Below are 13,660 nucleotides of genomic sequence, written 5' to 3' on the forward strand. Positions count from 1 at the left end.
TGAAGCCTACCCCCACCCCGAGGGACTATGGTAGGCCTTTGTGGGAGAGCTGACATGAATGGAATTAGTGTCTCTCTACAAGAGGCTGGAGGGCATGTTACATCCCCTCCACTCTGTGACGATCTGGAAAATGTCACCTGTGAACCAGGAAAGAGGGTCCTCAGGAGACACCAAGTCTGTTGCTGCTTTTATCTTGGACTTCTTAGTTAAAGTGGGTTGAGATTCAATAATCCCAAATATAACAAGATACAACAAAAACTATCTTATCAAAGCCCTAACTCTCTTTTCAATAAAGAAAATCAGTTATGCATCACAAAGTCTGCATGGTGGGCAAGGAAGTAAGAGTTAGATACCATGCCCCAGTACAGGGGAACGCCAGGGCCAAATATGGGAGTGGGTGGATAGGGGAGTCGGGGAGAGGGTATGGGGGACTTTTGGGATAGCATTGGAAATGTAAATGAGAAAAATATCTAATAAAAAATATTAAAAAAAAAAGTTAGATACCCTGGAAAGACAGAGTATGAAGTTAGACATGTCCTTGGTGACAAGTGGCCATGAAGCTGGACTTGCCTTTGGATTTGGCCCTGGCTTCTCTGCAAGCTGCTAGTAGGTACTTGCCAGAGACGGGCTCACCTCCACCCTCTGCTCCCCCAGTCCCAGCTATGACATCATCTCTTCTAGATAATTTATACTTATTCAATCTGATTATAAACTTACTTCCTCCAGCAAACAACCAGGTCTTTATAATTATAAGCCCCCAGAGGCAATTTACAAGACAATTTACACTTTGTTATTTTCACAGTCTTTCTTATAATATTTGCTCTTCCCATCCCCTTATTTTTTTCAATTTTTATGCTTTTCAGTTTCACCAAAAAAACTTTTTCTTCTCCTTGCTTTTCTCTGCATAACCTCTTAGAAACATATATTCTCTATGAACTCACTGTCTGGGTTGCTTTTTGCTCTATTAAATAATCATCTACTTCCTAGTTTAGGTAGCACTAATAGGGTAAAAAATACTTTCATTATAAAAATTCATCAATATTTAGAAGAATAAGCTATTGGAAAACACCATTCTCACTCATAATTTCAACTTTTCTCTTTGGAGCAGAAGTGATAGAGAGGATGATAGAAAGTCAGAAATAAATACATTGCACGTCTGTCAAGTTTCCTGAAAATATCTTATTCCCCTTGCAGTGTGTTGTTGGAGCAGCGAGGCATGACACAGACGAGCATTCCTGGAATGTCTCCTCTAACGACTTGCAGAATGAACTGCATCCGTTGATAATGCCTACAATGGTCGCTGATTTCATCCTCAGCAGCGTGGCTCTCCCAGGCCCATCTCTCATTCTGAACTATTTTCCAAAGGGTGTTATGATTTGATGATCTTTAACATTTATATGTTTTTCAATTGAAATCATTATTTTTTCTAATAGGAAATCAGAAGGCAGTATCAAAGGAGCAAAACTCTGCTAATGTTAAAATATGCTTCTCTATGAATTCTATGCAGAATTAAGTGCAGGAAGGGGACATCTATTTATAAGCTCTTACTCAGGCTAAACTCTCCCAGTAAGATGTCTTATATATTTCAAGGATCTCTTTTTTCCCACAAACATACTTTTTCATTGCCTCAAAAACAGTTTCTAAATAAGCTATAAGACTTGTTAGTTCAGTTGCCAGGATTGGCCAGAGTGGCACTGAGCAAGAAGAGGCACCCCAGGAACTTTGGAAGGAGAAAAAAGAAGAATCCAAGTGATGGAAGTCATGTTGAACAGATGGCTGAGTGCTTGTTGTTTGTTTGTTCATTTGTTTGCTTGTTTGTTTTGTTTTCTGAAGAGAGAAAATGTGTTAGTAAAGATACACTGCTGTCCCTCGGGGGAGGTGATATGAGCATCACATTAACTGTGTGAGAAGTGTGGGCTAGTTTGGGTGGATGTTAAAATTTTCAACCATAAGCATTGTTTGCTAATCATATCTGTTGATATTATCACTAGGTGTTGTCCTACTTATTTATGTGGTTTGGAAATATCAGAGGAGGCTGCTTCCCTTCTTGGGACATTTCTTCCCATGTGATATGATTAACTGAGTCAGTGGTATAGACCCTACCATCCTATGCATGCTCTCTGGTTGGCAGTTCAGTGTCTATGAACTCCTGTGGGCCCAGGTTAGTGACTAGGGTCATAGAATTTGGAGAATGATGCCTAATAAAAATGCCTGAACAAATCCCAGCTCTATGAGTTTCCAACTGTGAGAACTGAAGCAACATCTGAGTTGTGTATACATTACACATAGGTGGCTTCACACAGCTACTGTGAGGCACTGTCCCTAGGAAAACATGAAGAAAAGTCTACTTACCCCAGGCAGTCAATCAATGACAGATCAAGTAATGATACCACCAAAGTCCAGCTTAGTGAAGCAAAGAGTTTATGGGATTTTTTACAGAAGAAAGATAAGAGAACAGAAACCACTCATACAAAGCTGTACCGTTGAAGCCTACCCCAGCATTGTTGATGGCTCACAAAAGCTAGAGACTTGGAATTTACTACATAATGTGCCGCTCAGTTGCTCTCTGCCTCTTCCAGGCAGAGTGTGTTTCTCAACAGTTCTCACCACGTATAAACCTAAAGAGGGAGAGACAGTGTAAATCTGGCCAGTTTCAGGAACTTCATGAAGATATTAAGTTGTTCGTTTCTCTAGTATGTTTCACTTCCCTTCCGAACATCCTCAGTCCTTTCTTCTCTCTTTCTTTTGTTGATTAAGATATTTATTTACATTGCAGCAATGATCTGTTCTGTGCCAGGCTCTGGGCTAACGGCTATACAAGGGGTGGGAAGCAGATAACTAGTGGGATTCGAATGACTGATTAATCTGAGATGAGTACCTAGGGATTAAGGGTTGATCAGGGTGCTGAATTGGTGGCAGACCTTAAAGACCCCCTTAGTCTGAAGCAGAGGGAATTGGGAACTGATTGGGAGCTGGCTGAGAAACAGGTAATGCCTATAATTAAGAGCGTTAGGAAAGAAAGTCCCTCCTCCCTGATGCTGATGAAGATGAGTGACAGAAGTAAATGAGCAAACAAACAGAAAAAAAAAAAAAGAATCAGTGCTTATCCATCCTCACTCCTAGACAAGAGTTCCTGAAAGACATAACCTAACCTGGCGTTCCCACTTGCAGTCTGAAGTGTTCCCCAGAGGCTCAGGGTGTGAGGGGTGCTCTTTGGGAGGTTGTGGAATCCTTGGCGGGTACAGCCTGGCTGGAGGACACACATCACTGGCTGCAGGCTTAGAGAGCTGATAACCTCTCCTGGCTTCAGTTCACTCTCTCTGCTTCCTATGTGCAGTAAGAGGAGATGGCTCAGCTTCCTGCTGCCATGCCTGCCACCTGCTGCCCTGCCCCTGCCATGATGAACTCTTATCCCTCTGGAACCAGAACTCAAAATGAACACTTTCATCTAGAAGTTGCTTTTGGTCAAGTTTTATTTTATTTTTTACTGCAACAGAAAAAGTAACTGATACACTATCCTACCCAAAACCTTACTTGTTGAAGCCACCATAAGATGCTCGGAATTCAATGCTGAGCGCCACCATCCATTTTTGCCTTTATATGTCTATTTTAGCTTACACTGGTACCTAAATCCCTAACAAATTGTTTTCTTGTGTGGCATATTGGAAGTTACAGCAGAATTTTACCAAATGTGGTTTGTCACTTCTTATAACAGTCCTTGAGAAATACCATTATATTCTACATCTTCTTTCTGAATTTAGAGTTCCCCTTGCTCACACACAGTAACATTTTTTCCCCTTGGAAAAATGAGAAGCTGCAGTTCTGCATTGAATAAGGAAAATGCTAACAAGTTTCCTAATATCTCTGAATGACATTCCTGGTATGGAAGTCGCAGGGATAGAATTTTACACATGTCATTGTTTATTATTATACCATGATAGGGTGGCTCTTGAGTGTCCTCCAGAGGCCCAAATGCTGAAAGCTTGTTTTCCAGCCTGTGACACTATTGGGAGATTGTAGAACCTTTAGTCTAAGGGGCCTAATGGAAGGGAGTTTGGTCATTGGGGACATGCCTTTGTAGAGCATACCTGAGGCTTGCCTTCCTACGTCCCTCTCTCTCTCTTCGCTTCTCCAATATCACGAGAAGACCTTCTCTACAGCACCCTCTACCGTGATGTTCTTGTCACTACAAGGCCAAAGCAATGGGGCTAAGTATCCATGAATTAAAACACACAAACCAAAGCAAGTCTTCCCCTTTATACGTTGATTTATCTCAGGTACTGATCATAACAAAAGTTGACTACTCTGCATGTTTACACATAATTAAGGTTTAAAGAGATTTGTATATGTATTCAAGCATATCTCCATATGGAAAAATGTTTCTATCATAATTGCATCCATTGTAGAAAGGCAGAAAACTATATAAAAATTTGAGAAAACATACTTGAGTATTTTAGCTCAAATGGTATTATTTTCAAAAAGTGGCTGGTTTCGACTTTAAACCAAGGAGTACAGATTAGATACCACACAAGCCAAAGTCCTGAAGACTTTCTAGCGCACCTTAAGTTGTGAGAGTTTTAAGAAAATCATGTCTGAAATGCTCAACATTTGAATGTACCCCTCCTAAGACTGGTGTGTCAGCACTGTGCACCAGGCTGTTGCTCATCTTTCTGCAACCCTTTCGCTGTTTAAGGTCCCACCAAGCAATAGGAAGCTTGCGAGCGCCTGCACTGATTGCATTTAATCAGCTCTTAAATTCTCTTTTATAAGTTCTTTTAGCTGCACAGCACTCATGACAAGTACTGCACACAGCAGTAAAACCTATAAAGGTCTTTACACTCTAAGTTTAATGCAAAAATTACTTTCAAACATCAATAAGCAAATGACTTGTTTTACCATCAAATAACTATTTCATTGTACAGTTTATGGTAGATCAATAAGTATCGACTAGACTTCTCCATCTGATTTAGCATACAAACCCAAAATGTTTGAACCTCAAAAATATTTCACGATATCTTCAGTCAGATCAATAATATTCCAAGATTTGGTACAATATAAATAAAATACTTCAGCTTCAACTATTTAAAACTAGCTGCTATTAAATCTCTGCCATTTCTCAATAAAATTGTATGGTTTCAACTTTTACTTTAGGAGAAATATAATACTCTAAGATGTTTATTGTGAGCAAAAATATTACGTGTAATTAATGCCTAGAAGTTTGTTCTTTTAAATTAAAATTTCTATTATATTTGTATTATTTAATAGCTACTTAATAATTATTAAGTTATTATTATTACCTAGTTTTCTTTTGTTATGATAAAATACACTGACAAAGGCAATTTAGGGGAGAAAGGGTTTCTTTTTCTGCTCACAGTCCCAGGTTAAAGTTCAACTACAGAGAAGTTGAAGCAGCAGGAATTTGAGCATCTAGTCACCGAGAGGACAAATGTGTGCATGCTTGCCAGTGCTCAGGGACCTCTCTCCTTTATATTTTGTCTAGGGCCAGCTCATGAAATGGAGCCAGTCACATCTGGGTGGGTCATCCTACATCAATTAACACAATTAAGAAAATCCCTCACAGGCTCATCACAGGCCAACTTTATCTAGACAGTTCCTCATTGAGACTCTCTTCCTAAGTGATGATATTGTGAATGAATGATATTGTGGCGTTGCTTGCTAAATCATTGTGCAGCCACAGGCAGCTGGCAAAGCAGATTCCAAACAAGAACCATACTTTTCTCATGACAGAGTACAGCTACAAAAATGGTCGGAGGCCACTGTTCATATCAGGCCACCAAAGGGACAAAAAGGCAAGCAGGGGCCAGTGAGGTAACTCTGCAGGTTAAGGAGCTGGCTGCCAAGTCTGATGAGCTGGGTTCAGTCCTAGGATCTACCTGGTAGTAAAAGAGAACTGAGCCCCATATACACGATACAAAATGTAGATTTTTAAAAAGAATACGCAAAAAACAAATCCAACAACAACCAAAAGTAGGTAATTAAGCATTTTGGTTGGGAAACAACATTGTGACAAATTGACCTCTACGCTGTAATGTCCAGTCCTTTAAGCATCACCACTTAACAAGCATCATTGAGACAAAAGGTATGATAATATGCATGGAAGACACCTGCTATTTCTTACTCTTCAGCCTTTTAAAATTCCTATCAGTGTGGTACGCCACCATGATTATGGAGGAGGGACAGGGAGAGAGACAGACAGTCAGAGACCAGAGACAGAGACAGAAAATTAAGTCTCTTGTTACCATTTGGAACATCTTCTGGGTATATGTTCATAGCAGCCTTATTTATAATATCCAGAAGCTGGAAAGAACCCAGATGTCCCTCAACAGAGGAATGGATACAGAAAATATGGTACATTTACACAATGGAGTACTACTCAGCTATTAAAAACAATGAATTTATGAAAATTTTGGACAAATGGATGGTGCTGGAGGGTATCATCCTTAGTGAGGTAACCCAATCACAAAAGAAGTCACTAGATATGCACTCATTGATAAATGGATATTAACCCAGAAACCTAGAATACCCAAGATACAATTTGCAAAACACAAGAAAATCAAGAAGAAGGAAGACCAACGTGTGGATACTTCATTCCTCCTTAGAATAGGGAACAAAATACCCATGAAAGGAGTTACAGAGACAAAGTTTGGAGCTAAGACGAAAGGATGGACTATCCAGAGTCTACCCCACCAGGGGATCCATCCCATAATCAGCTACCAAACCCAGACACTATTGCATATGCCAGCAAGATTTTGCTGAAGGGACCCTGTTATAGCTGTCTCATATGAGGCTATGCCAGTGCCTGGCAATTACAGAAGTGGATGCTCACAGTCATCTATAGGTTGGAACATATGGCCCCCAAGGGAGGAGCTAGAGAAAGTACCCAAGGAGCTAAAGGGGTCTGCAACCCTATAGGAGGAACAACAATATGAACTAACCAGTACCCCCAGAGCTCATGTCTCTAGCTGCATATGTAGCAGAAGATGGCCTAGTTGGCCATCATTGGGAAGAGAAGCCCCTAGGTCTTGCAAACTTTATATGCCCCAGTACAGGGGAACACCAGGGCCAACAAGTGGGAGTGGGTGGGTAGGGGAGCAGGGTGGGGGGAGGGTATAGGGAACTTTCGGGATAGCATTTGAAATGTAAATAAAGAAAATATCTAATAAAAATAAATAAATAAATAAATAAATAAAATAAAATAAAATAAAAGTCTCTTATAGTCTAATTTGCAGAGCCAAAAGGCCAGAGCTCGCAGGTTACTACTACACTGGAAAATAAAAATACAGTTAACCCTGCCTATGCAGAAACAAACTGTTTTCATCTTACCTATTAACATACAAGTGGAAACAGTGTATGCTACATATGACTTTGCTCCATCAGAAAGGTCCTATCAGAAACAGTAGCACAACTAGAGTCACCACGAAGTTATCACCTGTAGGTTGTCACTGCCAGGCTATTGCCACCCGTCAGGCTCACTGTCTGTCCCATTCACCATCAGTCACTGTCAGTTTAAGCGGTTTCTCTCCATCAAACCTGGAGATTATATGTGAACATTCAAGGAATTGTTAGTCACTACTATGTCTGAATTTCCCCAGCAAAACTTTGTTTTGCATTTAATTTTTTGAGAACTGCCAACATCATTACTATACTCAGCATTTCCAATTCTTTTCTCCCCTCCCACACATCCCAGGACCCCACTCCCTCTCACAACCATGACCTTTTCCTTCATTGTTACTGTACCTCTCTAACACACACAAACACACACATAGCACACACATCCACACATAGAGAGGGAGTGAGGGAGAGAGGGAGAGGAGAGAAGAGAAGAGGAGAGAGAAGAGGAGGGAGGGAGAGAGGAGACCAGTAAATTACACTTACCTTAAATATACATAGGATCCACAAAGCAATTTGTGGACCGAATGCGTGGTTCTCTGAACAATTCCAAATAGTTGAGTCTGCCTAAGGGACAGAGTTAAGAACCTGAAAAGTTGGGCCAGGGAACTGCAGGGACTAAGGTAGACTCTTCAGAATGAGACAGCCAGAGTCACCACAATAACTTTTGGGCAGGAATTACCTCCTAAAGAGACCTCTGCTGATGCAGTATACATGATAAATATTATTAGGTTTGTTGTTGTTGTTGTTGTTTTGCTTTGCTTTGCTTTGCTTTGCTATTCAAACTTCAAATTCCATGGTCAATATCTAAAACTCACCAGACTTCTGTCATGATCTTGTTTCTCCACAAGACTGTAAGGTGTGAATGCTAGAGAAGGAGGTAGGTATGTGGCAGATAAATTATATGCAACAGCTTCATCTGACTTGTTTTTAGAAATGTAAATCAGTCGACTAAGTTATTTGTTGTGGAAAAGTTTCCTCTGAGATAAAAACATTCCATCCTGTAGGAAACTTCCTCCATCCAGAAGGTAAATAACTCAAAAAAAGCTTCAGGAAGTCCTTGAAACTGGCCAGATTCATGAAACCCGTAGAGTAAACAAGACAAGTTCCGAGCATCCCTCTCAGATGATCCAAGCTGCAAAGACTCTGAGACCAGACCAGCTAGCTGTCTGGAAAAAGCAAAGTCCAGCTGAGCTGCCTGGAGAAGGTTTATATCAACTGAGCCACTTGGAAAGGACACCATCAGCCTGCTGAGCTGGCTGTAGCCTGTGCAGTGCTGTCACCCATGCCGGGGTGGGCTTTGGTGATGCATTTGTCTGTGAGTCATTTTCTGCCCTTATAGGTAACCCCTCACCCACATTCCTGTAGGTATCCTCAATAAAATTCATTCACTCACTGTGTTGGATTTTGGTGGTAGTCATACCTCAGTCTGTCATGGGCTCCTTATCTGGGCTAAGTAGACATTCGTGTTGCATGTCTTGTCACACGGCACTGTTGTAACATTAAGATGGTTTATGACTTAGTGACTATGAATCACTGATCAATTCCTTTCTGTCATTTCCACTACATTTTCCATTTTTTATTCCATATTTTAACTTCCTTTTATCTGCTCCATAATTCTCCTGTTTTATCTTATAATTGCTTTCTTAGGAAGATCCAGAAAAGCTTATGACAAATGAAGATGCCTATTTCCCTTCCATCTCCATATTCAGTGGCAAATTTATGAATATCATAAATAAGTCAATATAATAAAACATACAATGAGCAGAAGATGCCAATGACTCTGAGAGTTTAAAGGCCCTCCGGGCAGAAGCAGAACGGAGTGGGTAAAGCAGGCCACAGCATTGCTGCTACGATGGACAGCTTTCCATCACAACCCTGACGTCATTGCTCAGCAGCTGCAGGTGAAGAAGAAGGTGGAGGAGAACTGAACCCAGGGGAAATAAAGATCTGAGCACAATACAGTCCAGCTAGTCTGCATTCTTTTGGCCTGCCTCTCCTTTTGACACATACCCGTTTCAGACAACACCAACTGAACTGTTAGTAAAGCACGTGCACTCCCAGATGTTGACACATCTGGATAGATCTTTTGTTTACTCTAGTGCTGTGGGTGAAAGGGATCAGGGACCCCCAAAAGACCAAGTTCTCAGCACAAAGGAGACTGCCTCTGGATAGAGAGGAAACAGTGGTGACCCATAGGCAAATGGCAGTTTATAAAAGTTAAAGGGGACACCCTGTGTTATGGTGAGGTGCTTACTTTTAATTTGGCATGTTAATTAGATGAACCAAAGGGAGTTTTTGGTGGGTTGACATTAATACTTTGATAGCTGGACCTTGACAGTCTAAGGGGGAGGAAGTGGTCAAATAAGGAGGATGGGCCTTGGTGGCTAACTTTAGGAATGCATGTAACCTAATGGCTTTTAGCAAGGTAGAAGGGGTGGAAGAGAAGGACGAGGCCTTCCAGAGCCATTTTGTCAGGCTTGGGCTGACTAGAGTCCCTTCAGTGGGGACATCTTGAGAGGTAATGCTCTAAAAGAAGTGTCCAGTGCAACCAGGGAAAACTTTGGGCCAAATGATCCCATTCAGTGAATGGGTGAGTTGTACAGAGCTAGTTTCTAGGATGGCCAGCATCAGGAGCTTGGATACCCAGAGTCCCCCATCATCCACTCTTTCTCCTTTGCCATAGCTATTGATCCCTAATTTTTAGGCTCGGCATATGGATATTGAAAATATAGCTGACATTTCCCAACCTGTCCTTGAGGCTTGAAGTGGCTGAAGCCCTTGCTGGTGGGATAAAGCAGTAATGTGTGGTTCATCTTGGCATGACGTTTTTCCCCTGTGTGTGAGTTCCAGATAAAATGCAGATGCTGTGGCTGGGTTGTGGAAGACTTCCTCGACAGACAGTTAAGTTGTAAAACTGACGCTGGGAACAGAGGACTGATGATCCACTTCTCTTATTGTTGATTTCTGTTACTGGCAGCTGAACCTACTGATAAGCACTATAGCAGTCAAGTATAATTGGCTTTATAAAAATGTCAACATTAAACAAAGAAAAACTTTCCTGTAGGCAAATACAGTTTATAGAAAACAATTATAGCCTTAAAAATATGATATGTTCAGTGATAATTGAGAAGTTCTGTTCATGAAAAAGAATGTATTAACAACAGTGGTAACAGAGCTCAATGGTAGAGTGTATACTTAGCATGTACAGAGCCCTGTAGGGCCAGCACCTCCAACTAGAAGCTGATCCTGGACCAGCAAAATGGTCAGCAGGGAAAGGCACTTATCTCAAAGCCCAGAGAACTTTGGGGCCCACAGAACAGAAGAAGAAAAACCAAACTCACTCTCAAACTCCTGCCTCTACATGCACACACACACACACACACACACACACACACACACACACACACTGAAAATAAATCTAATGAAGCAACATAAGAGAGGCTTTAGAGATACAAAACATATGATTCTTTCCATAGACAAAGCATTAGTAAGGAGCTGACAAGTAATATTTTCAAAAACTTTACAAATAATATGTAACAAAATGGTAAAAGAATGAAAATGGAAAATGTATTTGTTAGGGGTTAAAAATTCAAGTCAGGGGACTCAATACTAGTAATCAGAATGGTAGAAGAAGAAAACATTTTAAAAGGAAACTATTTGTAAAGTAACAGCTTACAGTTATGTAAATGTGAGGAAGGATATACAAGATGTTGACTGAAGGGTTCTTCCACAAAACCCCTGTACTCGGAGGATCAGGTATTTCAGGGAAGCCTCAGCTACGTAAGGTGGCACTGGAAAGAGCCACTGTGACTAGTTCCCCTGTCATTTACAGGTGATTGGTTTCTCTTTCAAACACGGGGTAAGGAGACAGTTTCCTTGTTTCTTATACTTGAGCAGGATCATGTGAGTTGTGGCCAATGAAATGTGAGAGAAAGCTGTTGCTTTTATTCTAAATGAAGCCTTTGAAGCCAATGAGCAATTTTCCTCCATCATCATCTCTCCACAGGCTAGGCATGCCCTGGCAGCAGTCCCTTCAGCCCAGGTCTGCTATGACAGTAGCAAAGAGTAGAACCCAAGGCTGACTTGTGACAGCACACAGCATAATTCAGAAATGGCTTTGATGTTTTAGGCAACTAAGGCTTGTGACTGTCATTGACAACATAGATCTTCTTAGTAGATCACCAACACAGGAGGGACAAGGAAATGGGTTTCCAGGGTCTCATCACTACTTCTGGGAATGGCAAATGTAAAAGGATACTTTCTAAGTACCAAAGGTGTACATTTTTATCAATGTTTGTAGGGAAAAGTCAGACAATGTCATCCCCAAAAGAACTCAGATTGCCTAGAATATTCTTTCTTCAGTGTTGCAAGGGGACACATGCAATAAAACACCGGAGTCAAAACAGGAGGCCTCAGGGAAACTTTCCTATCAGGATTGAGAGCGGGATGTCACACTGTATTGAGATCTATTATGGGAAGTGGTTAGGATGTGGTGGCATCCACTGGAGGATTAGAATTTGCATTTGAAGAGAGTTTTAACTTATCCTAAATACCCATCTTCAGAGCACAGATCAGAAGATACTCTGGATATCGTAGGTAAGTAACAGCTTTAAGTGGTCATCTGTATCTTCTCCCACTCCACTTTGAATTCTAGACAGGGAAGAGAGAATCAATTGGAGGAATTTCTGTCTTCCCTGTCAATCATTCATTTAATTAAAAATCCTGTGTGAATACATACCACATTCCTGTCCCCATGCTATTACAGGACAAGAGAAAGGAAAGACAAAAACGCACATTTAGCTGACACTTTCGGGGAAGATAGGCTCATAGTAAAGACATCTATAAGTGAAAAGAATAAAGTGAGATTAATTTTATGTGGGTAAAGATCGGCATGTCCTTAAGTCCTCAGTACTTTCAGAAGGGTCCAAGTCCCTTGAGAAAAAAAAAAAAAAAAAAAAAACTAGCTGAAGCCAGCAACATTCACTTGGAGGAAACTGTTTCCCCTTTATTTTTGTTTGAGTTTTCTTTCATTTGCAAAGATCTATCTCTAAGGAACCTCATGTTCAGCACAAGATCAGTCATAGACTTTCCAGAGAGTTAGGAACAGCAAGCGGGGAGAATAAATACAAACAAGCGAGAGAGAGAGTTTTCTAGACCTCTAACTCAGAGATCTTTACCTGTGAGATGACAGCAAATAGAACTCACAAACACTCGTGCAGAAAATCAGCAGAGAGCAGAGTCCGGGAGAGAATTCACACGGGTCAAATGGAGTTACTTTAAAGCTACAAAATGAATTCCTGAGAACAGATGAGGCTCTCCTGGTGTAGACAAGAGATGGTGCTGGCTATAGGTAGTCACAATAATCAATTGCATATTCACAAGAAATAATTGAATGCATGGAAATACTGAAAAAAGGAAACAACTCAGGGGCATTCAGAAGGCCCTTGGATTGTGGGAATTTCTCTGGCGGGTTCACTGGAGGAACCAGATCCTCTTGCAGGCCACGCCCACTCACTAACAGGCCCACTCTCCAAGCACCGCCCCCTCACTTGAAGAGTCTTGGAGCTGACCAATCCTAAAGCCCATTTTAGCCTAACTACGCCTCCATCTGGCCCGCCGAGCCCCTCTGTTTCCATGGAGACGCTTTCAGCGTCCCCTGTCTGCACCAAGCCAGGCCAACAATCTGGGATGAGAGTACCGCGCCCAGCACCCACCGCCTGCAGAAGCTTAGTCAGGGACACAGAATCACAGGCCCAGAGCTAGTTTTCTAAGGTTTGTGGGGCAAGGCTGGGGACAGGACCTGGTCAGCTCCCAGAAGAGTGGGCGGCTCTTCCTTTCCAAGAACCCCTTCTTCCATTACTTGGGCCCCAGCTTGGGTAAGAGGAGAGAAAAGGCCCTCTCCACTCATCCCCCCAAATCAATTCCCTCGCAGAAGGCGCTCTTCTTGCCCCTTGGACCTTGGTGGGCCAAGAAAAACCAAACCTCTCTAGGCACAGCAGACCTGTTCCGAGGTGGGTGGAAACAGAAGGATCAGCTGTCATTAAAAACATCTCGGGCTCACAAATGTCAGAGAAAGAACCATCCTGAACCATATTGGAGTTTCAGATGTTTGGGGTGGGGTGGGGGGCATTTTGTTGAATTAGTGATTAGTTTCCTAGTGTCTAACTGGGATGTTTTACTTTTTAGTTCATTTAAATATATGATATATGCTGGGTGCACAGTACTGCTACTTAATTATCCACTGGTG

The 13,660-nt window shown here is 41.5% G+C and overlaps 1 protein-coding gene and 1 long non-coding RNA gene across 6 annotated transcripts in view; one reads left to right on the forward strand and one right to left on the reverse strand.

Moving 5' to 3' along the window:
* Positions 1-3,900: 3,900 nt before the first annotated feature.
* Positions 3,901-13,034, reverse strand: Gm39202. The gene is made up of 3 exons (XR_878950.3): positions 12,591-13,034; positions 7,345-7,551; positions 3,901-4,186 (listed from the first exon to the last, which is right to left on the reverse strand). It is a non-coding gene; the product is annotated as a predicted gene, 39202 (long non-coding RNA).
* The window catches only part of Ttc29 (tetratricopeptide repeat domain 29), a 181,045-nt gene continuing 180,407 nt past the window's right edge, over positions 13,023-13,660 (forward strand). For 2 of the 5 annotated variants that reach the window (XM_011248517.3, XM_011248518.3), the window contains exon 1: positions 13,023-13,424. The gene's annotated coding sequence lies outside the window, so the exon portion shown is untranslated. The remainder of the gene's footprint in view (positions 13,425-13,660) is intronic. The other 3 variants (XM_011248516.3, XM_006531400.2, NM_183096.3) reach the window with 2 other exon arrangements.

The sequence above is a fragment of the Mus musculus genome, chromosome 8, assembly GCF_000001635.26.
Source record: "Mus musculus strain C57BL/6J chromosome 8, GRCm38.p6 C57BL/6J".
NCBI lineage: Eukaryota > Metazoa > Chordata > Mammalia > Rodentia > Muridae > Mus > Mus musculus.